We start from the raw sequence: 24,041 nt of genomic DNA on the forward strand, positions 1-24,041 counted from the left end.
TTTTAAAAGCAACAGTTTGATGGCAAATGTTTGCTGAATTTTGGTTTATTTGGTTTGTTTGGTATAGCAGGTTGGGGAAGGGTGGTGAGTAAGGAATAAAACCCCAAACCCATTGGTGTTGAGCAGCTTTTCACTCCTGTATATTCCCTACATCAAGTACTTGAAGATGTTAGTTTTTTTGTTTTTTTTTTTTTAAATAATGGAATCTTTATTTAAGTCTCATCTACCAAGTCAGGGAGCAGAAACTTTCACAGGTGTCTCAATGTTTTATGTAGGTGCCGCTTACATGGGAGCCTTGGTAGCAGCCAATGCTGTCTTTTTAGGTGCGTGTTTAGCCTTTGTTGCTTCCTCGGCCACCCTGAGAGCCTGTTCTCATTGAGCCTTTCTAACTGCAGGCTTTTGATTCCTCTTGGCCATTACATCAGCAAGGGCCACCAGTGATGGTCCTCTGGAATTTGACTGCATGGTGGGTTCTTTTGAATTTTTCTGATTGGTCCTTTGTATGCTTTCCTCTGTAGTTGTGTTGTTGATTGCTATTGAGTCGAGCAGGACTCATAGTGACACTCTGAACAAAAGACCTGAAGCCTTTCTATAGCTATCATCGTTTTTCAAAGTTCATAGAATTTCCAGAGCTATATTGTTAAGGAAGTAGATGCTACTTCTGCAGTCCGGTTCCTCTGGCCTGGATTCCTTATGGAAAGGAATGCTGGCTCACATTTTGCATTAAGAAATTGGAACATCTTCCCATTGGTCCTGGCACATTGCCTCCCATGCCCGGGCTAGATCTGTACCCACTGAAACTGAACAGCTTGACCTTGACCTTCATAGCTGGGACTCCAAGGGAACAGGGACAACGGTGAGAGTTATAGATCTTTATGGGAAGAAACTGCCCATCTTACTCCAGTCAAACTGCCCATCTCTCAGTTAGCAGTTATACACATGATATGTCATGCTATCAGGGCTGCTTCAAGTTCCCTGAGGAAAAGGAGTTCAGTTTGTTTGTTGTTGTTTTTTAATTCTACACAGTAAATCTCAACTCAGAATGGGCTGCACCATGTGCTTGTTCAGGACAATCTTTAAATGTCTCACCAGATCTGGAAAGCTATTTATATGAAAAATGCTGAGCACTATGGAAAACCCAAGGAAGTTCTGGTGACCTAGTGGCAAGAAGCTGTGCTGCAATCCCAAAGAAACCCTGTTCAAGTCCACCAGTTGCCTCACAGGAGAAGGATAAACAATCTCCTCCCTTGTATTAATTGCCTCAGAAAACCCACCGGAGGGTCAGCTACGCGTCGGTTCTGACTGGATGGTACACAATAACATGGAAAACCCTCTCTTGACATTATCAATATTATACTCCGCTGTTATTGTTGTGTACCATGGACAACAGCAACAACAATAGAGTTCAAAGGCTACAAAACACCCCCAAAAGAGAGAAAAAAGCAACTTCCTAAAGGTTGTGGACCTTCCAAGAGATAGTGGTTTCTGCGGCTCCTATGCACGTTCCCTTAAGAACTACCGGCTCACAGCTACCCCATCCAACAGGTTTTCAGAGGCAGTAAGTCACAGGAGAGGAGACTGCTCATCCTTCTCCTGTGGAGCAGCTGGTGGGTTCGAACACCAAGTCTCCAGGTTGGCAGCACAGCTCCTTACCAACAGGCTGCCAAAGCTCATCAAAGACGCTGAGTTCAAACACAGTCCATTGCGTTGCACGGTGAGGTGCTACCCTTCTAGTGACTTCTCTGATCCATTTCAAAGAAGCCCTGGGGGAAATCAAGCCGCTAGAAGTGCTGCCTGCATATGCGCCATCAGAAAGCAAGAACAAGGAAAAGAAGCGCCCAGGGAGCATCCTTGGAATCAAGAAGCTTCTTTTTTGCATTGCTCCACCTGTAAATGGAACAGAGGCTAAAAGGAATCGGGGAGCAGGCCACAAACAAAGGCCATTCTTGCCACCTTCGCTTGCTGCCATCTTTGGAAAAGTTTGCCTGCACTGGGCAAAGTATGACAGGTTGAGGCCAAGGAACCCTTAGGAGGCAACTCTGACATGCGTTCGTCGGCTCTAGAGTGCTAGGAGCAGGCCGGTTTTGCCAGCATGCATGGACTTAGCTTTAAAAGCCTACCAGCTAATTAGCATCTCATCCATTTACCTCGCTCCTTGAGGCTTAGAAATTCCACTCATAATTTATCATATGCCTGCTGTAAGTTAACCCTTCCCAGGCTCTGGAAGCTACAAGTGAAGTAAGAGAAGTCAAATCCCTGCTTTCAGAGAACTTCATTTGGTCAGGAGCAACAATATACGTGCAGACATCAAAACGAATTCAAATATAGTCAGTGATCCATTCTCCAAAGAAACTAATGGCAAAAGGTTCCAAGAAAGGAATAAAAGGTCACACCCTTTGACATCGGCAGGTCGCTGGAGGTCTAGCAGGACAAAGGGATCATTTGACTAGAAGCCTAAAAGAAGCCAAAGAGGGAACTTTGGAAATCTGGGGAGTCTCAGTCATGGAGTGAAGCCGTCTCACTGGCTCATGCCCCTTCCATAAAAAGAGCACGAGACCCAGGAGGAGGAAACAAGAGACTAGAGGGGCAAAGATGGGGTGAGAGATGAGAGCAAGAGAGAGAGATCGATTGTGGGGAGGAACTCATCTCTGACTGAAAAGAAAACGGTTCACTTTGAATTTTAGGTCCTTTCATTGGTCGATGATCTTTCATACCCACTGAATCTATAGATAAATTGTACTGAAAAGATTATTCTGGGGAGAGGGAGGACTTGTTTATTTACTGGAGCTTCGTGTTATGAAATAGTGAGTGTTGACTAGTAAAACTAGGGCTGCATAGTCATGAGAAAGCAGGGTAATGAAAAAAGGCAGAAAGAAGAATTGATCTGTTCACACTGTGGTGATGGTAGTGAAGACTATCGAATATATTGTGAACAACCAGAAGAATAAACAACTAAACGTTAGGAGAAATACAGCCAGAATGCTCCTTAGAAACCAAGCTTAGTAAGACGGCAGTTTGTCTACTTATGTTACCAGGAAAGACAAATCAAGAGGAAAAGATACCACAGCTGGTGAAGAAGATAGTGGGAGAATGTCAAGGAAATTCTCAATGAGGTGGAATGACACCATAGCGAGAACAATAGATTCAAACTTACCCATGAACTTGAATATGGCACAGGACACGTGAATATGCCATGAATATGGCACAATGTTCGGTTTTGTTATAAATGTCTCATAAGGTCTTCATGTGTTGGAGTCAACTGAAGCCACTTTTTATAAGTAAAAGCATCGTGTAAGTAGAAATGCCTATTACAAAGTCTCATACACACACACACACAGAGACACACAGACACACACAAGCAAAGCTCTGAATATTATTATCAAAGAAGTTAAATAAATAAATAAGAAACAAATTATTTGAAAAGTTGTGCAACATCATTTGCCATTTTAGAAATAGTTAAAACTACTATTAGAGACAGAGACAGAGATAGAGATAGATAAGGATGAACAATGCTGTTGTTGTTGTTGTTAAGTGTCGTCATAGACAACTGATAGGGACCCTATGAATTAAAGACCTAAGCACTGTTCATAGAGTTTCCGGAGGCAAGCCATTTCAGAAGTGGATGCCACTTCTCCTTCCAAGCTTGTTTTAAACTGGAAGGTCCAACAAACACTGTCCATCACGGGTAACCATTATTACATTTGGCACATCAGTGTCATAGTGTTTAGCATCACAGCAACCACGAGTTACTATACAGTGATACATATAGTAATGATGGAAAAAAATAATTATGGAGCAACTGGAACGCTCATCCTTTGCTGATGGGAATACAAAATCATAAAAGCACTCACTTTGGCAATGTTCTCCCCTTCATCACACCTGGGCAAGACAGGGCTTCCTCCCTTTCTCCCACCATCTCTTCTTTTGCCGTGGTTTATTTAAATTTGGGGCGATCTAGTAATGCAGTCTCCTTCCTCTACTCTCTTCCGTACTAACTCAACATAACACAGACTCATAATTAGTCCATATAATGATTTGTCATTATTGTTATTAGATGCCATGGAGTCAAGTACAACTCACAGCAATCCTACGAACAGTTCTGAACCTGGCCATCTTCACAATCTCTGACACACTCAAGCCCCCTGCTGTAGTCACTGAGTCAATCCACCTGGTTGATGGTCTTCCTCTCCTTCGGCAAGCCTCCCCACCTTTCTAAGCATCATATCCCTCTCCAAGAAATAACCTCTTCTAGCAACATGCTCAAAGTATGCGAGATGAAGCTTAATAGTCTTTGCCTCCAAGGACCACTCTGGCTGCACCTTTCCCAAAGACATATCTGTTCTTTGATCCCCTGATATTTGCAATATCCTCCAAGTGGTACAAACGTAGCACCTACTCTTCAAAATTCACAGTTTAAATAGGAAAGGGAAACATGTATGTAAAGAGATAAATTAAAAATGCCCAAGAGGATACAGGAATTACCACTTGCTTGGAAAACGCAATTACTGTCATTCAAAACAGAAATATTCCGTCTAAGGAAATAATAATTATTACCATATGTAGGAAGAGTATCTGCTTAGATGCATCATCTCATGTGGTCTTCACAGCAATTCTGAGAGGCAGGATAGTTCCGAGTTTTTATAAATGAGATAACAGAAATCCAAAGAAAATAAGTTTATTTGTTCACAATTCCTACACTGAATGAATGAATGAACCTAAGACTATCTGGTAACAAGGCAGTGGGTTTTCCATTATTCTTGCTGTGGTAGTTGAAGACTCGTCCTAAAACTGGTAGATTTCACCTAGGCTTTACCAGATGTAAAATTCTAGAGAGGTAACCTTAGAGGTATGAAAAAGGCCAAGAATTGTTGGAGTGGAAATGAAAACAACCGACATACACTTAACAACAACAACAACTTTGCAAATATTTGTCAGGTTGCGTCCGGCATGACGTGGCTCCCAAATATTTTATCATAAACAATGAGTAAACAGAGCTCTTCTTTCATTTATATCTAGTCTCTGAATCAGGACAAACCATTCAAAAACAGAGACCTCTTCGACAGAAATGCATTTTCCATGTTAGGAATTTTCTTCCGAGAATTTGTATTGGGGAATTCATTCAAGTTGGCTTATGTGAGTTATTTCCGATTATGAACCTCAGGGCTAACTCTAAAAAGACAGAGAAATGCAATAAGATCCACCATAAACCATAATTGAAAATACCCCAAACCTTTTATCCCTGAGTTATAGATATAAGATTGGACATTTAAAAGCAGAATTATCTGACACAACCTCAAGCCTTTTGTGGAGGGTCACTCTTCCTGTTGTGCACAAACTGAAGTCCTCTTTCTTGACCACCCCCGCCATCAGTCTCCCAAAATTCAGATAACATTGAGGTAGGTAGGAAAAAATCGTAGGTGTGGCTCAGTAAGATAATAATAATAGCAATCATTTACAAGCTGGATGCTTTCAAGAAACCATGAAAATGTTCAGCTTATTTGGTCAACTAGTTAAAATTTATGCTGAAGCATTATTCCTACTCTAAAGTAGTAGTAGTAGTTGTTGTTGTTGTTGTTGTTGTTACATGCCATTGAGTTGGAACCAACCCATAGCTGACATTCCAGTGGGTTTTCAAAGGCAGTTAATTGCATGGAAGAAGATGGTCCATGCTTTCATGGAGCAGCTGGGGGACTTGAACCTGTGCCTTTAGAATTGCAGCATTGCTTCTTGTCACAAGACCACCACCAGAGCTCCCTATTCTAAAGTAGGAATTAGCAAATCATTTATCGTGAAGTACCAGTACCTAGGAAATCAAAAGATGAATTGTATTGGGAAAGTCTGCTGTCAGGGACCTTTCCAGAGTACTGAAGAGCAACGATGTGTCAGTCTGTAGACTACGGTGCACCTGATCCAGGCCATAGTCTCTGCAATTACTTGCTATGCGTCAGAGAGCTGGACAATGACTAGGGATGAGAAAAAGAGAATTGGTGCCTTGGAGCTATGGTGCTGGAGGAGAGTATTGAATATACCATGAACTGCCAGGAGAACAGATAGATTCGTTCTAGAGAGGGTGAGACCAGGCTGCTCCCTGGGGGCAAGGATTCCGAAGCTTCATCTGACATACTTTGGACATGTTGCAAGGAGGAACCAGTCCTTGGAGAGGGACATCATGCTTGGGAGGCTGGAGGGACAGCGCAGGAGAGGAAGACCCTGCATGAGATGGATTGATTCAGTGACTCGGGTATTGAGTGTAGGCGTGTCAGAAACAATAAAGTTGGCACAGAATAGAGCAAGTTTCAGGGCTATTGTACAGAGAGTTGTTATGAGTCACAAGCGACTCAATGGCACATAACACCACCATCACATATTTTAGGATTTGAAGCTCAGAAGCCCTCTGTTGCAATGACTCATCTCTGCTGTTGGAGCTCAAAAGCAGGCATGCGCCAGGCATAAACAAATGTGTGTGGTAAGGTCTCACTAAAATGTCCTTTCTAAAACAGGCGTTCCGTTCTGTGGAGTCAGTAGGCTTTCTGGGAACTGGTGTGCTGCGTAGACCACCAAGCAGGTAGGAGCTCAGGAGTTCTAGGAGTTGAAACTCAACAGGAGATGCTCCTCAAATGCTTCACCTCAGAGACAGACGTCACTCTTCTCTGTAACGTCCTCCGTTCCCAGTTCGGTCTTTTTATTTGCCCAGCACTTAAACTGCTAATGGATTTCCATTAGCAGTTGTGGCAAAGGCAGTGGATTTATTAACTTTCGTTCCTCACTCGGTCCCCTCATTTATAACAAGGTGTGTGGTGGGGAACACAGAGCGAGATCAATAAGCAGTATGAAATGGGAAGACACTCCATGTCAGCAGCTCCTGTATCTCCTGCATCTTCTGTGTGTTTATTTCTCTTCTTTCTTCCCATCTCTAGCTCCCTCTTTTCCCCCATTAATCTCTATTAGTCCTTTAACTTCTGGTGTGTGCTTTGTTATTCTTAATAAAAAGTGTGCTATCTCTTGTTTTCTTTCCATGAAACCCACAGTTCGGTTGACTTCAGCCTGGTTAAGGTGGAATTAGTTTCTAAGCCTCCTGGAAAGTACAACTTCAATCTTCTGAGAAGGTTCCCTTCTCCACTCAAACTCTCCAAAAGTGTTGTCAATCAACGAGTGGTTTTAAAATTCTCTCCGAAATTATTTACTGGTTCACTTTACTTGGCATTTTTATCGGTATTTGTATCTGTAAAGTAGTGATATAATTAGTCATGCTATGAATGTTTCTTAGGCTTCATATTACAAATGCTACACATCTCTATGAATCTCGCTTATAGGAAAAGAAATAATGAAGTGAACACTGTCAAGCATCGATATAATTGCTAGATGGTTTTGTGTAAAGCAAACCAAGTATCAGTCTTATTATGCAATTTCAAGTAGGACACTTAGCCTCTTTGAACCACTCGTACAGCCCAACGAGTCATGAATGAAAGATCTGTACAGTGTTCCTCATCCTTCAATGCCCAGGACAACCTCAGAGGACAAAGGCTCCAGGCTATTCCTCAAAGTCACGCTCCCGATGGAAACAGAGCTTCCCTTCACAGGGCAGAACGTGGCTGCTGTGATGTTGTTGGGTACCATCAAGTCAAGCATGACTCATAGTGATCCTGTGAGCAACAGATCTGAGCCCCGTCCTGTCCTACAAACCTCTGTTACACGTGAGCTCGCCCACTGCTGCACTCACTGTTATCAGTCCCTCTCTTCGAGACTCTTAAGCTTGATGAAATTGTACATATGCTCCGTTGTGAAAATGAGATGGTTCAAATCTTGACTATACAGTTATGGATATGGAATTTCCATGCCCTCCACCTCAGTGCAAAAAAAAAATTGTCATCAACATCAAAACTTGAGGGAGAATCCACCAGATGCTCTGCTGGAGAAGAAGGGACAATCTCTTCCTGTACCTGTCAGATCCGATTTGATGGTACACACAAAATAATGAAATAAAATTTAAGAAAAAAAAAAAAAACCACAAAACCAACACTTGAGGGATAAAACAATTGTTAAAAATGCACTACTAAAAAAAAATGCACTACTGTCCATTCAGGGTGAACTCAAAACTCTATTGAGTTTCTGAGGCTGTAAATCACCTGGAAGAAGATGGATCACCTCCCTGTCACGTAGCCTTAGCCAGAGTCGAACCCCCCAGGACATGGCCTTTGTGTTCACAGCTCAGCTCCCAACAGGCCAAGCCGCCAGAGCTCTTTAGACACCACCCTACATTTTAGCAGTCCCCACAAAAACTTGCCGGAGAATTTGCTTCCTCACAGTTCTGGCATAACAGCACTGCGTTTGACAGTTTGCTGGTGTTATTGTAAGCCCAAAGGCATGCAGTTCAATTCCACCAGCTGCCCTGATGGGCAACCTCCTGGCCTGTGATTTCCTGGCTCTGAAAACCAGGAGGGTCAGCGATGGGTCAGTCTGTGACTCGAAGGCACACAATAACACACCACATCAACTTACAAAAGGTGGCTGAGTGCTGCAGTGAGAGCCTGGAGATTCAAACTCACCAACCTCTCCATGAGAGAAGGCTGGAACTGTCTGCTTTCACGGAGATTTACCACTTTGGAGACCCTCTGGGGGGATTCTTCCCATTTTGTAGGTCAGAATCGACCCAGCTGCAGTTATTCTGTTAAGTTTCACTTACCTCCACACTGAAGCACGGAATGTAATCTTATCTACAAGCTCGGCCTAGCATTTTTGCTTTCAGTTACCAGCAAGGATTAAAATGAACAGCCCTGTGCACTGGCCCTGAGTAATGGGCCTTCAAAAACCAAAGTATTAGACAAATATATCAGCTATGAGATATAATTCCAAAGGCTAGTTCCCCAGTATCAGCATTTTTAACTTTCATTCTAGAATGACTGGATGATAAGAGGGTACAATTCGTATTTTGAATTCAGGGGGAGAAGATCTTTTTAATAAAACTGTTTTGCTACACAGCTATACATCATTTCTTACCAAAATGCAAAAGCAAGAAGAAAAAAAAAAAAGCTCAGATCTTTATTTTTCTCCCCCCACCTTCTTCTCTCCAAAACATCCATGATGATAGATTTCCATTGTAATTTTTTTTTCACTCCTTGAATGAATTTTTCAAGCCAAACTTTGGCTGTTGCTGTTGTTGTTGATGGCGCCAAAAGGTTTCAGCAAATCTTTCTTCCCGCAGAAAGCAGCTTTCAAACCCAGACAGAGACGGAAAGGAAGTTGTTTGGGTGAATAATGAGAGGAGAGCCGGAGCGTGTGTGAGGCCAGATGAATAGGACAGCACGTCGTGTGTTTCCAAAGGCAGCCTCGCTTTCTCTTCTCCTTGGCCTGTTGTTCACCAGTGTACTGAAGAGTGGACACACATTACCATGCATTAGCATTTTCACTGCACTTTCTATTGGCAGCGCACCTTACAAATTGTATTTGTTAACCTCACAGCGTTCCTTAGGAGGTCAGCTCCACAGATTTACTCCAGAGTAGCTCATAATGCAAGGAGCCACGATCGGACGAAGGAGACGAAGAACAGGAAAAGTGCATAGAGCTTGGGATGGGATTCCGACAAGCACACGGGAAAACGCTTGGCCAGAGCATCCGTCTGTGCTGCTTCGTGGAAACTTCCATTCTCCGTAGTTTCACTACCTTGAATTTTAGTTCCATCACCTGTGAGTTAATGTAAACCCTTCACAAACCTCATTACCTAACTGATTGCTTGATGACAGGTCTCTAATATGTTATATAAATTTAATTTTCCTCTTATCTTCTCAAAACGAAGTCATTCAAAATTCAACCTGCAGTCAGTCATCTACCCGGGTATGATGGGATGGTGACGAACACGCTTCCTTTCCGTGACCTTGTGCTCTTTATAACATCACATCCTCACTCTGCTTTGGGCTTTCTGGGAATCAAGGCGTCTCTTGTCATTCCTCATGGGATATCCCTGGTGACTCTAGTCTCCTTTACTAAATGTTATTCTACTGTGCGTTACTATTGGCAGAATCGGATAATTAATATTCCCATTTAATCTGGATCATTTATTTCAGGTTTCTTCATCATCAATACTCCTCCCAGTTTGTAATGACAGCAAAGCCAAGCCCAGCAATAGAGAGAATGATAGTAGAGTCTAGAGAAAAAATAATGGCAGAGTGATAGTGAGGGCTCCGGAAGAATCTTTGTCAACTCCAAAATCTCCCTGACCTAAGAGAAGGAGCTTGGTTTCAAAAACCTCCTATTTATCCTCCAACTTTTCATGCAAATGAAGGACAAGCGATAGGAAGAGGGCGAGACAGAGAATAGCTAGTTATGTCCTTGCAAATCCATAACATCTTCACAAACTGGTCAAAAGACACCAAGTTAAGTGGCCAAAGTTCAGGATGATTCCCCAAGCCACAGTAGAGTTTGCCGAATGTCTATGAAATGCACATTTTTAAGTTTTCATTTTGAAATAATCCCAGACTTAGACTGGACTAGTGAGAACATCCAGGGCTGCATCTGCCTGTTGAAACACCTCATTTGATACTATCTTAAGTCCCAGATATTATTATTATTATTATATTATTTTGCCAGTGCCTTTAGTGTAGTTTGGATGTATTTCTTCAATATATTTGTTTCTTGATAATATTATACATCCTGAAATAACTGTCAGTCAATTCTTTTTAGAACAGTGACTGTGTATTCTTTCCATCTTCTCTTCCTGTATTAGTCAATATTTTTGCCCAATCTTCCAATATTCCATTTTGAGGCTTGACTTTGTTCTTCAGTTCTTCCAGACCAAGCAATGTCAAGGATATTCTTCCCTTCTTGGTTTCTCATTCCATGTTTTTACACATTTTGTCGTAATAATTTGCTTTGTCTTCTTGAGCTTCGCTTTGAAATACTGTCTTCAGTATTTCTTCCATTTGTTTAGACATCACTAATTAACAGCTTTCTTTTGGTTGGCTCCACAATCTACACTCTAGGTACCAGCAGATGGAAAATGAAAAGATTAATTGCATTGGGAAAGTCTTCTGTCGGAGACCTCTCCAGAGTCCTGAAGAGCAGCAAGGTCAGTCTGGAGACTAGGTGCACCTTATTCAGGCCATAGTCTTTGCAATCATACACTGTACATCAGAATGCTGGACAATGACTAGGGAAGACAGAAGGAAAGTTGATGCCTTTGAGCTGTGGTGCTGGGGAAGAGTACTGAATATACCATGGACTGCTAGGAGAACAAACAGGTTCATCCTAGAGAGGGTGAGACCAGGCTGCTCCTGGGAGGCAAGGATTCTGAAGCTTTGTCTGACACAGTTTGGACATGTTGCATGGTGGGACCAGTCCTTGGAGAAGGCCGTCATACTTGGGAGAATGGAGGGACAGCGCAGGAGAGGAAGACTCTCAATGAGATGGATTGATTCAGTGACTGAGATAATCAGGATGGGAGTGTCAGAGACAGTGAGACTGCCACAGGATAGAGCAGGGTTTAGGGCTGTTGTACATAGGGTCGCTATGAGTCGCAACTGATTCAATGGCACATAACAACAACTTTCTAGTGCAAGTTTCAGAGGCTTTAATGTCATCCATTTTGGTCTTTTCTTTCTTCCTTGTCTTTATAAAGACCTTTTGTTTTCCTAATAAATTATATCCTTTATGTCATTCCACAAGTCATCTAGACTTTGACTGTTAGTTCAACGTATCATCAGATCTATTCATGAGACAGTTTTAAAATTAAAATGGAATAAGTTGAAGTTCATATTTAGGCTCTGGCGGACCAGTTCAATTTTCATTAATTTTGCTTTGAACTTGAATATGAGTAATTGCATATGAGTAATAGCCCCTGGCCTTGATTTGATTGATGATATTGAGTTTTTCCATTGACTCTTTCCACAGATGTAGCCAATATGATTTCTGTCAATCTGATTCCTGTCTCTATCACTCGTCCATCAATTTGCCATACTCTGGTGGCATGTGTGTTGCTGTGATGATGGAATTTAGCCACAAGTATTTCAAATATCACAGGGTCACCTATGGTGGACCAGTTTCAGTGGAGCTTCCAGATGAAGACAAACTTAGAAGCAGGATTGGCTATTCACTTCTGAAATGGTAGGCATTTCAAATCTCTATGACTAACATTTTGTTCATAGGGTCGCTATGAGTCATGCTCGACTTGAAGGGCATCAACAACCACATGACTAACAGAAGAACATTGTTGGATGACCCACTCTGGTGGCAAGGCACTCAGAATGTTCTGGGCAGAGCTCCCTCCTCAAAGTAGAGTCTGCTGTAATGGTGTAAACAGGTTAAAGCTTTTACTCAGATAAAGACCTCCATTTACTGATTAAGCAAGACTAAAAGGAGGTTAGAAAACGATACACCTCCATTAATAATTGGAACACAGAATGTACAAAGCATGAATCTAGGACAGTTGGAAAAGTAGTAAAAACTTACATGGGATGCATACAGATTGACACTCTGTGTATTAGTGAGCTTAGGCAGACTGGTACTGGTCACTTTTAATCAGACAGGTATATGGTTTAATATTTGGGTGGGAATGACACGCTATAAGTAATGGTGTCACAGTCATCATAAAAAACAACATTTCTATCTTTATCCTGAAGTACAATGCTGGGAGTGACAGGGAGCCTAAAAGGAAGACCTGTTACTAAAACTATTACTCATATATGCACCAATTACTAAAGCCAAAGATGAAGAATTTGAGGACTTAGACCAATTTTGCGGTTTGAAATTGGTAGTACATGCAACCGAGACGTACTAAGACAGGAACAATGATTTTGTAAATTACTACCTAACTTGGGACGGACTAGAGAGTATTATGCTGAGTGAACTAACTCTGTCCTACAGGGACAAATATTGTCTAAAACCATTATTGTAGAATGAGTATGAGGATCCAAGGAGGGTGAAGGAGGAAGCAGAGGGATGAAGATGTGTGAGGGGGGATTAAGCATGGGATTGTACAATGTAACGGATTGGGAGGGTGAGGGAAATTGGAAGAATCTGGCCTGGAAAACAATGTATTCGACTTTTGTAAATAAACTAGTATCATAATAATTTAAAAAAAAAAAACCCTGAGCATCAAAAACCAATCAAACAAAAAAATTTAAAGAAAGATATAGTAATAATAACTGGTGACTAAAATGCAAAAGTTAGAAACAATAAAGAGTCTGGTAGTGCAACAAGCAGCCTTTCAGGCAGAAATGAGGCTGAGGAAAAAAGAGAATTGCATGCAGTGTTTGATTCCAAGGTGCTCTTCAGACACTAGGAAGGTGACAGTTCATCTCATATATTTTGGCATTTTTTAACAGGCACCTGTCGTTGGAAAATGACACTGTACTTAGAAAGGTGACAGTGCCAGTAACAACAGATCTCAGTACAGTGGGGAAGGGAAGGTTGGCCCAGAGAGGGAAAGGTTTCACTCTGTTGTTCATAGTGTCTCCATGAGCTGTAGTTGACTCAAAGGCATCTAACATCAACAGAAAAGTAGCATGTTTGAAAGTTTATTCCAGCCAGACTATGGGTGATAATAAGGGTGATAGGTGTAGACTCTGTGCACCAAGTCAATATGATAAATAACATTTTTTTTAATAGTTATGTTGGGTACAGTACAGACACTTCATCATACTTTGGTTCTTTATAGAGACATAAAGCTTGTCTGGCTAAGACAGAAAAATTGGGAAGGGGAGGGTAGAAATGCTTTAGAAGAAACTCAGAGAAAGTAATTCAGTTGACCTGGCAGAAATGCTTTAGAAGAAACTCAGAGAAAGTAATTCAGTTGACCTGGCATTCCTAAGACATTTAAGATTTCTGTCCTCCATTTGCTTTTACTTTTCATTTATTTTTATCTATGTTTCTTCTTTTGAATATAACTCTTTGGTTAGGACTATGCAGAGCAAGTTGATTTAAATAGTCCAGTCTTTAAGTAATTTAACATTTAGTTTAATCAAGGACAATGGATTAGGTCCTGAAGCACAGTCAAACCAGCAGATGAACCCAATGGGATCATGTATTACATTGCTACTGTTTTGTTTAGGGTAAAGTTCTATTGTTTATGAACCACAATCACTAGCATAGACATCAATACCGTAATTTACTGAAGATTTTCTATCATCTCCTATGTTCCATAATGATATTATATTATGTAAGATTTTAGGTATATTTCTAGGTCCTTTAGATAGTAGAAAAAATAACATAAAGTCACACAGATAAATGATAGAACTCTGATAACTTAGTTCCAGATAAGAGAAAGTTATCATGTGGGGATCATGGAAAAGGGACAAGGTAGCCACAAACTGGAATTAAAAGAAAACATTTGTGTATGCCAAGTACAGGTGGGTTAGTTAGGCTTCATAGGCTTCCAGGGGTCTGAGTAATTGTAATAATTCGACACGCTCCTAGGTATAATGCCTCTAGTTGTTTGATACTCAGTCCAGCAGCAATGCATAGTGGTTTGTAATCTGATAGCCTAAGAAGGAAAGTGGTGGTGGTGGTTTCCGACCTTCACTAACTCCACAAGAGATAAGAATCCTCATCAAAAAGGTCAACAACACAAAATCAACTCTTATGAGGTCAGACATGCCTCCACTTTCCTATACTTCCAGTTATGAATTCTAACACTAACACTTTTAACTACTCTATTACTGGGTTTGGTGATTTGCTGCAATGGCCACACTGACTCCACAAACAACACTCATCATTTATTAGGGAAATAGAGGGCTACAACTCAGATGGGAAACCTGCAGGACCCAATTCTTCAGTCAGGATGCTTTCTTCTCAGATGTGTTCCCAGGTAAGCCGCCTCTCTCTAGCCTTGGATTCTTGGCCTTGGATTCGGACCTGTAGTCATGTTAAGTGTCACCAACTTCTATTAGCTCTGTTCTTTTTCAGTCACTTGCTATGCATCTGAGAGCTAGACCATGACTAAGAATGACAGAAGAAGAACTGATGTCTTTGAACTGTGGTGTTGGAGAAGAGTGCTAAATCTCCCATGGATTACCAATGGAAAAAACAACTATATATATCTTTGAGAAAGTACAATCCGTGTTCCTTGGAGGCGATGATGAAGCTTTGTCTCACATACTTTGGGTGCATGATAGGAGAGGTTATTCCTTGGAGAGGGACATTCAGTTTGAAATGATAATGGATGAGAGGAAGATCTTCAACCAGGTGGGCTGACATAGTGACTGCAGCAATAGCTCGAGTGTGTCTGAGATTGTGAGAACGGCATAGGATAGAATAGTACAGGAGAGGGTCACTATGATTCATACTTGACTCAATGACACCTAACAACAACAACCACCCTCACTCCACCGGGAAGCCCAGGCCCAGGGGCCCCACTTGGGCTGTAGAAGATGTCAGATCTAGCTCAGCTGTCTCGCACACACTCGTCTCTGATTCTCCAACACCTCCATTGCCACCATCACTGCGGGTGTGTGCATGTCTTTCTCTTGCACGAATCTCTGGCCCACAGCAGGTGCTGCACTCTGCTCCTTCTTACCTGTTGATGGTGAGATTCATTGTTAAGTCTCTGAACTCACTTCATCTACGCCCGGACAGATGGTAAAACTGACTAACCCCTATATGAATGGTCTACACATGTTACTTACATGCTCTCATTCAAAAGGAGTTCTGATGACCTAGTGGTAAAAAGCTGTCCTTCGATCCCAAAGGCATGCAGTTCGAATCCACAAGATGCTTTGTGGGAGATGCATGAGCAATCTCCTACCAGGAGATTTACTGTCTCTGAAACTCTGCTGGAGGTTCAGCTATGAGCCAGTTCTGACAACGACACACAACAATAAATATCTAATGATCTTTTCTTCAAAGCAATCTAATTATCTTATTGGGCTTATAGACATTTGTATTGTCCTGTCACACATACTTTGGGCGTGTGCCCCCAGCTGCTCTATGGGGGTGCATAACAAAAATTATGACCTATCTTTGTGGTGAAAGTCCGTATAAAAACCTAGTAAAGGCATATTCATTATAGCACAACATTTAATCAGACATTCGAAAAGGAGAACTTGCCAATATACAGCCAGGGCTTCAAAATTAAGAAACTAATATTGCAAAACAACTATTATATTCTGTTTTCCCAGCTCCCCAGGGAATCGATCCTGACTCGGCAACTACGAGCGCATCATCAGAAGAGAACTCTGCTCCACTGGGCTTTCAGTGACTGTTTTTTTTATGAGTGTATCACCAGCTCCTTCTTATGGGTTTTTTTTCTGGATCACCTTGAACTTGTAACCTTTTGTTAACAGCTAAATACATGAACCATTTGGTCTGACTATATTCCCTACTATCCCAAGTTATATCCTAGTTATGCAGTGGAATCTACAGCTGCTGATGAGAAAAGAAAAAAGAAAATTGGCTCACATAACTGGCTTTAGACACAGCTATATAGAGAATTTCAAATCATTTTGTTGTCTCTTAGCTTTGCTTATCTCTGTTTCAATTCACTTTAGCCTTCTCAGGCACAGGGACAGAGAAGAACTACTAGCAGTCCCTTACCCACCCAGTTCCTTCCAACCTGGCAGACACAGAGGATAGAACATGATTTTCAGTGTCTGGAAATTCTCAGAGAAGATTATGATTGGCCACCTTGATCAGATGCCCTATCCATAAGCCAATCAGCATGGTCAGAGGGGCTGAGCCTTAGTCATATGCCAGACCTGTGGTGGGGTCAGTCCTAGTGGAAGAAGCAATTGCCTGGGATGAATTTCCCCACAGGAAACAGGATTTTGTTGTCAGAGAAAGTGAATAGGTAAAAGTAATTATCAACAATCAAAAATTCCAGGCAGCCCTCCACTTAACACTGATAGAGAATCAAGTACTCCTCCACCCGCCTCCTCTCTCCTCACCCAAGTCATCAAACACTCCTGGCTCATGGCACCAAAGACACTCTCCCCTCTGATGTCAAGAGGATACTCGTCAGCAGTATCTGCATTCCACAGTTTCATAACTTTGTGACATTTACAACAACGTGAGACATCACAAAGGGCAGAAATCTTCACTGTTCATTATAACATGCTCGTGGTTGGTGTTGCTGTTCTATACAACTGAGTCAGAAAAGGCTCAGAGCTGGCCCTCCAGCAGGCCATCAGGGATAGCCATAAAGAAGGTTGCCCAACTTTCTCCCGTAAAGCAGCTGGCAGATTCAAACCACATGCCTATGGGCTGGCAGTACAGCTCCTTACCACTAAGCTACCAGAGCTCCCTTAGAAAATGCTAAGGAATCAGTGGAATACAAATTGACGAGTCATCATCAGTTGCCTAACAGACTAGCACCGGACGTGCTGACCAGTCTACGCCAGGAAGTAAGGAAGCGGGCAGTTTGGCCAAGGGACAGGAAGAGATCCCTATTTGTTCCCAGTCCCAAGAAAGGTGACCCAAGAGAATGTAGAAATTATTAAGCAGTAACATTAATTTCATGAAAGCAAAATTGCTGGAGACCATCCAATAACAGGCGGACCAGTACACTGACAGAGAATTTCCAGAACTTCAACTTGGGGTTAGAAGAGGCTATGGCATCAGGGATGTGTTATTGTTGGTATCAGATGGAGACTGGCTGCAAGCAGAGAATCAGAGAATGCCACAGGCATGTCTAGTTGTGATTTATTGACTAGATAAAGGCATTTGATAGTGTGGATCATAAAAAACTTATGGCTAACATTGAAAAGAATGAGAATCCTAGAACATTTAATTACGCTCATACAAAACTTATACCTAGACCAAGAAGCTGTTTCCTAAACAGTATCAGAGGAATTTGTATGGTTTAAAAACACAAAAGGTCTTCATTAAAGTATTTTATTTAAGCAATGTAATTATATGACACATATAGTATGGAAGAAATCTTGTTTTTTAAGAGAGAAACTAGCAATAGATTAGCCATGTCTTTATTAGATTTATTAGACTTTTTTTCTTAATAATGAAACTGTTCCCAAAGCCCAACTAGCATTCCTTCATTTTCTAACTTTTAAATATAAACAATATGGTATATATGTGAATATGTTTATATAGTGTGTGTACGCGTGCACGCACGCACGCGTGCACGCATATACAGACACACAGAGAGACACTTCAATAATCTATGAATGTTTATGTAAATACCCAAATAAACAATTGTTGTTGAGTATCATAGAGTCAGTACCAACCCATAGCTGACCCTCCGGCGGATTTTCAGAGGCAGTTAATTCCATGGGAGGATATTGCCCAACCTTCTCCCACAGAGCAGCTGGTGGATTTGACAAACAGAAATTTATTCCATTACTATTTAGGAGGTTAGCCATCCAATTCAGGGTACCAGTTCTGGGGGAAGGTATACACCCTCTGTCAGTCTGGAGAAAAGTTCTTGTTTCCTTCAGCCCACGGAAGATGGAGAAGTACTGTATTTTGACCATTAAATTAGGTAAAGTAATGAGAAGAAAATCTAGTAATTTATGATTAATACTATTCTGAATAAAGGAAACAAACTTTTGTTTTCATGAGATTTAAAACTTTAGTGACAAAATTGTGTTTGTGTTTTTTTATATACATATAACTAAAAACATCTCTGCTTTAAAAATGTTTTCTTTTGACACATATGCTTTGAAAATATAACAATATTTATTTGGATTAATTTTTAATAAATCAAAATCCAGCTGTAAAATAAAAATTATCCTCTATACTCTCCTTAGCATAAAAAAAAAATAAAAACACAAAAGGTCTATGTCATGGTTTTCTTTCCTCGATAACTATCTAGATTTTTGTCCAATCTGTGGGGGTTTTTTTGGCTTTTGTTTGTAAAGTGGGGCCCAAGCCCAAAATAACTAACAGGCGAGATATTTTTTTCAGCCCAAAGAGGATAGATTGATGTAGTACATTCAGAACTGAGACTGAACCCGCTCACAAAAACTCTTAAACAGTTCTTTCCATTATCTGTTCCAATGCAGTGTTCCTTATTTATCTCCTCTTTTCGTCATTTCCCCGCAACCTCCATATCAGTCCTGTTTTATAGCAGTGGTGTCACACGGAATTTGTCCTCTTGTGACTGAGATATTTCACTCAGAATAATGTCCCCCACGCTGCGTAATATTTTATTTGTTCATTTTTTTTTCAGTGCTGCATAGTATTCTATTGTGTGAATATACCATAATTTTTTCTATCTATTCATTTGTTGAAGAACACTCGAAATATATGATTTGGCATTATTTGTATGACAACAGTCCAGAATAAGAGGTGAATAGCAAAGTGGAGGGAGAAATTTGCACAACAATGAAAAATAATTTGTTTTAAAGTGAACTGGGAAGGTAGGGAGGAAAATATGCAAGAATGAATGAATGAATGAAAATCCAACTTTTCTGTAAAATTCTGATTTTGTTAAGATCACAATTTAAAAAAAAATCCAAAACAAAAAAAAATCTCCTTCTTTCTAAACTTAGCAAAAAACTTTCCAAACTAGAAGGCTTGGAGGAAATTCTAAATGAGATTTTAGCCCCTGACACTGATAGGAACAGGAGCCGCAGTGGGAGGGGGGGCAGTGGGAGGGAAGTGACAAGAATCTTGAAGCCAGTAATAGCGGTCCCAGCTCTGCCTCCTGCCAAGGTAGCGGACTTCCACCAGCCCGTTGACCTTGCGCTTGGAAACCGGTCACGTGGAGCCGAAGTTATCAGACATCACCTGCCTGGGTGCATTATTCTGACTCTTTGTCTGTGCTTCTATTACACAAATGCCACCAATTCTGTCTTTGCGAGATTGAACTGCAGATTGAGCTGCCTGGAAATCCAGCGCGGAGAAGTTCTCCTTCCCCTGTGCTCAGTCTGAGGACACGAGGGCTGGGGTCCCCGCACATGCCTAACTCCCAGCCGGATCTGGGCGAGATTTACGTTCATCCAAGTTCCTGGGGCCCCGCTGGCCTTGGGAATCAAAGGTGGAGTTATAGAGCACGGGAATTTACTGCCAGTGCGCGCTTGTGAAGCTGAAGTGTTCCACTCCTTTTTAATAAGGTTAAAAATAGTTACAAGTGGAGCACTGGAATGAGGTCTTGAAAGAGCTCTGTGGTCCATCTGTGACTTGGGCCTGGTGGACATTATTTTACAGCCTTGCTTATTAAAACACTTGGGCCATGGGGGCTCCTCCTTGTCCTCAAAAGCCCTACCCACCACACAGCCTGTGATGACCTCACACTGCCACCCCTGGTGTCCATAACCCAGAAAAAGACTGGTCCCAGGCCTCAGTTTAACTTTTTTGAGGCGGGGAGGCCACTTATACTATCTCTTGACATGTTGCACAGTTTGACCCAAGAGATGAGGGAGCAAAAGCTTGTGTAATAAAGGAAATCCTAAGTGTGCAGAAGTTTACTGGTGGTCGCAAGAGGTGGGAAAACATGGGGAAGAGAGGAACACAAGGGTTGGGGGTGCTCAGGCTGTTGGGGGGGAAATGATGTCGGTTAAACAATATGATGGACATAGTTCACGTCACTGAACAGCACATTGTAAAGATTGCTGAAGCAACTGATGTTTTGCTCCTGGTGATTTACCACAATACAAAAAAAAAAAAATTAAAAAAAAAAGAAAGAAGCTAACAAAATCTTACAGAGCATCTAAATTTGAAGTACGTGGCCCATAAGAAGCCCACTGAACGAGGAGCGAAGGGTGACTCCCATCGCCACCCTTTATTTTGTCCACAGAGGGAAAGAAAACAGCTTAAACTTATAAGTTACAAGAGCGAGAAGGGGAAATGGAGTCAAGGGTAAGACCCTTTCCTCAATGTCAAGCCCCCATCAGGGTCCCGCACGCACTCCCTTCACCCACTGAGCCACCTCTGTGTTCTGAGCTACAGCGAAGGCACCATGCCTCCTCCAGACACCACCTCAATGGTTAAGTGATTCTAAAACCTCAGATCAAAGGGACCAGAAGGATCCTGGCCCAATGCCAGGGAGAGTCATGGCTCCTGATAGAACTCAATCAGGTCCAATCTGGGCCCGAGAATAATCAAGCAATTAACCACCAAGTGACAGAAGCTGGGTTTCACAGTCAAAGCAGTGCGAACTGTCTACTTCGCATCAGGAGAACAAGACCCCCTTTCTTCAGCCACCTGCGGTCACCACCCCACCCCAGCCCCCAACCCCGATTCTCCAACTCCCTCCCCCTTGCAGCCCATTGAAAGCAGGCCTCCACTAACAGGCAGCCAGGGGTGGGGGGCAGCGGACAGACCCCTCATTCAGAGCCCTCCAGAGGACACTTTGACTTGGTTCGGAGAAATTAAAATTAAAAAAAGAAAGAAAAGGGGGGGGGAAGCTTACCAGCTACTCAGAACTTCTCCAAACAAGGGCCCTGGCTACTTAGTTAATTGGCGCAGATGAAAGGCAGGGGTGTGATGAGAGAGGGGGGTGTTATCAATAAAAAAAGGAGGCAACAATCCAAAATCCAAATGACAGTCTTGGGCTTGATCATTAAAGAGTAGCAGAAGACAAGAAAAAAAATCAGCTGTCTGAGTGTCTGAAAAACACACTTGAGCACTTCGATCTACGTTGCTATAACCTTGAAATTCGGAACATCCTTGTCTGATGTTCCCTCAGTATGCCCACATCCACCCACAGAGACTTATAAACACACATGCAAACACACATGAGACTCACATTTGACGACGGGGTGATGTCCTTCTTACCACCTGCTGTGGCCACGTGACATCATGTGTGGTCGGACAGGCCTCTAATTGCTAAGTCTGTGCAGCCAATCGGGCATTGGAACTGCGCCCCGTTTGGTACAAGTCCGAACTGACCCTTAGCTGACCCTCCAGTGGGTTTCACAGGCAGCAAACTGCACGGGAAGAGACTGCCCACCTTTTTCCTGCAGAGAGGGACCATCTCTTGAGATGGGATCTGAGACTTTTACAACTTGGTTTCGGTCTGTTAATTCAATCATTTTGTATATGAAAGATTATTTTCATCTTTTCTCCCCCAGGGGCATGCTAATAGAGCAGACGGGATATTATGAAAAAAAAAATAAATAAAGGGCAATTTCTTCCAGCGGGTAGGATTCTAGGCAGATACATAGGCACAGCTGAGTGGGGGGACATGGAGTCACATGCCACACAGCCCATTACTGTGGCCCGTAGCCAGTCTTTTCTCATTGACTGTTTTCCTCTTGTTTGCCGACTCTCAACCAAGTATGATGTCCTTCTCCAGGAACTGACCACTCCTGGTATGTGAGGCAAAATGCCATTCTTGCAACTAACACTCTGGCCCTGTTGTTGTTGTTGTTATGTGCTGTCAAGTCGCTTGCGACTCATAGTGACCCTGTGTACAACAGCCCTAAACTCTGCTCTATGCTGTGCCAACACTGTCTCCAATACACCCATCCCAATTACCCTAGTCACTGAATCAATCCACCTCATAGAGGGTCTTCCCCTCCTGTGCTGTCCCTCCACCCTCCCAAGCATAATGTCCCTCTCCAAGGACCTGTCCCTTCTTACAACATGTCCAAAGTATGTCAGATGAAGCCTCAGAATCCTTGCCTCCAAGGAGTAGCCTGGTTTAACCCTCTCTAGGATGAATCTATTTGTTTTCTTAGCAGTCCATGGTACATTCAATACTCTTCTCCAGCACCACAACTCAAAGGCATCAATTCTCCTTCTATTTTTGAAGTATATACAGTTGTTTATAATAACAAACAAGCATTACTTTGAGACATGCACCAAAATAGTTGCTGATGTTATGTGCCATCGAGTCACCTGTAAATCATAGAACAACAGCTCTGAATTCTACTCTAATCTGAACCAGTCCCATTGTCTCAGGCTCATCTGCCTCCAATGCGCCAGTGTCTGTGTCAATCCAGCTCATGTAGGGTCTTCCTCTCCTGCGCTGTCTCTCTACCCTTCCAACCATGATGTCCTTCTTCAAGGATTGGTCCTTCCTGGCCACGTGCCCAAAACATGTGAGATGGAGCTTCAAAGTCCTTGCCTCTAAGGAACAGCTTGGTTTCACCCTCTCTAGGACAGACTTGTAGTAGTATACTATTATGTTAAAGATGTTTGGATATAAATGAAATTGTTTCCTTAATGTTTTTTTCATGATAGTGTATACTACACACTAACACAAACAATTGACCAACCGATGTTAGATATGAAGAATACTGATTTGTTCCTACTTACATACAAATTCAACTTAAAGATGGATTTAGGAACAACTCTTGTTTATTATCTTAGGAATCCTTGCGTGTAATGTGGTGTTTGCACAATGTCCAAATCATATAATGTCCTATTTCACAGAATGATTGTGGATGTTAAGCAATGCATGGCTGTTTAGTAATAGGACTATTTCAATCTAGATAACTGCTAAAGTGTTCTTAGTACCTTTGACATTCCACATGTCCCTGTTATCCTGATAAATTCTGCTTAAGCGTATTTCATTGGTATCCTCAAGAAAAAAAGATAAGATGCATACCCAACTGCTCCCCCTCGTTGTTGTTGTTGTTGTTTGTTGTTATGTGCCATCAAGTTAACAACTCATAACAATCGCTCTGAACCCTGCTCTATCCTGAGCCAATCTCACTGTCTCTTCCTCACCTACTCTCATTATTCCAGTTACTGTGTCAATACATCTCAATTGGGGTCTTTCTCTCATGCGCTGTCCTTTGACCTGTCCAAGCGTGATATCCTTCTCCAAATACTGGTCCTTCCTGGCAACATGCCGAAAGTATATGAGACAGAGTGCTAAAATCCTTGCCTCCAAGGAGCAGCTTGGTTTCACCGTCTCCAGGAAAGACTTCTTAATTCTCTTGTCAATTCATGGTACATTCAATATTCTTCTCCAACACCACAACTCAGTTTTTCTTCTGTCATCCTTGGTCACTGTCCAGCTGTCTGATGCATAGCAAGTTATTGCAAAGAGCATGGCTTGGATCAGATGCATGCACCTTAGTTTCTAGACTGAAATCCTTGCTTTTCAGCTCTCTGGAAAGGTCGCTGACAAAATATTTTCCTAATGCAGTTCATCTTTTGAGTCAAGATTTCTTTCAGCTTGAGATGGCCACACTTTAATCAGATGTATG

This window comes from Elephantulus edwardii, unplaced genomic scaffold, assembly GCF_000299155.1.
Source record: "Elephantulus edwardii isolate Elephantulus edwardi_28Jun2011 unplaced genomic scaffold, EleEdw1.0 scaffold00011, whole genome shotgun sequence".
NCBI lineage: Eukaryota > Metazoa > Chordata > Mammalia > Macroscelidea > Macroscelididae > Elephantulus > Elephantulus edwardii.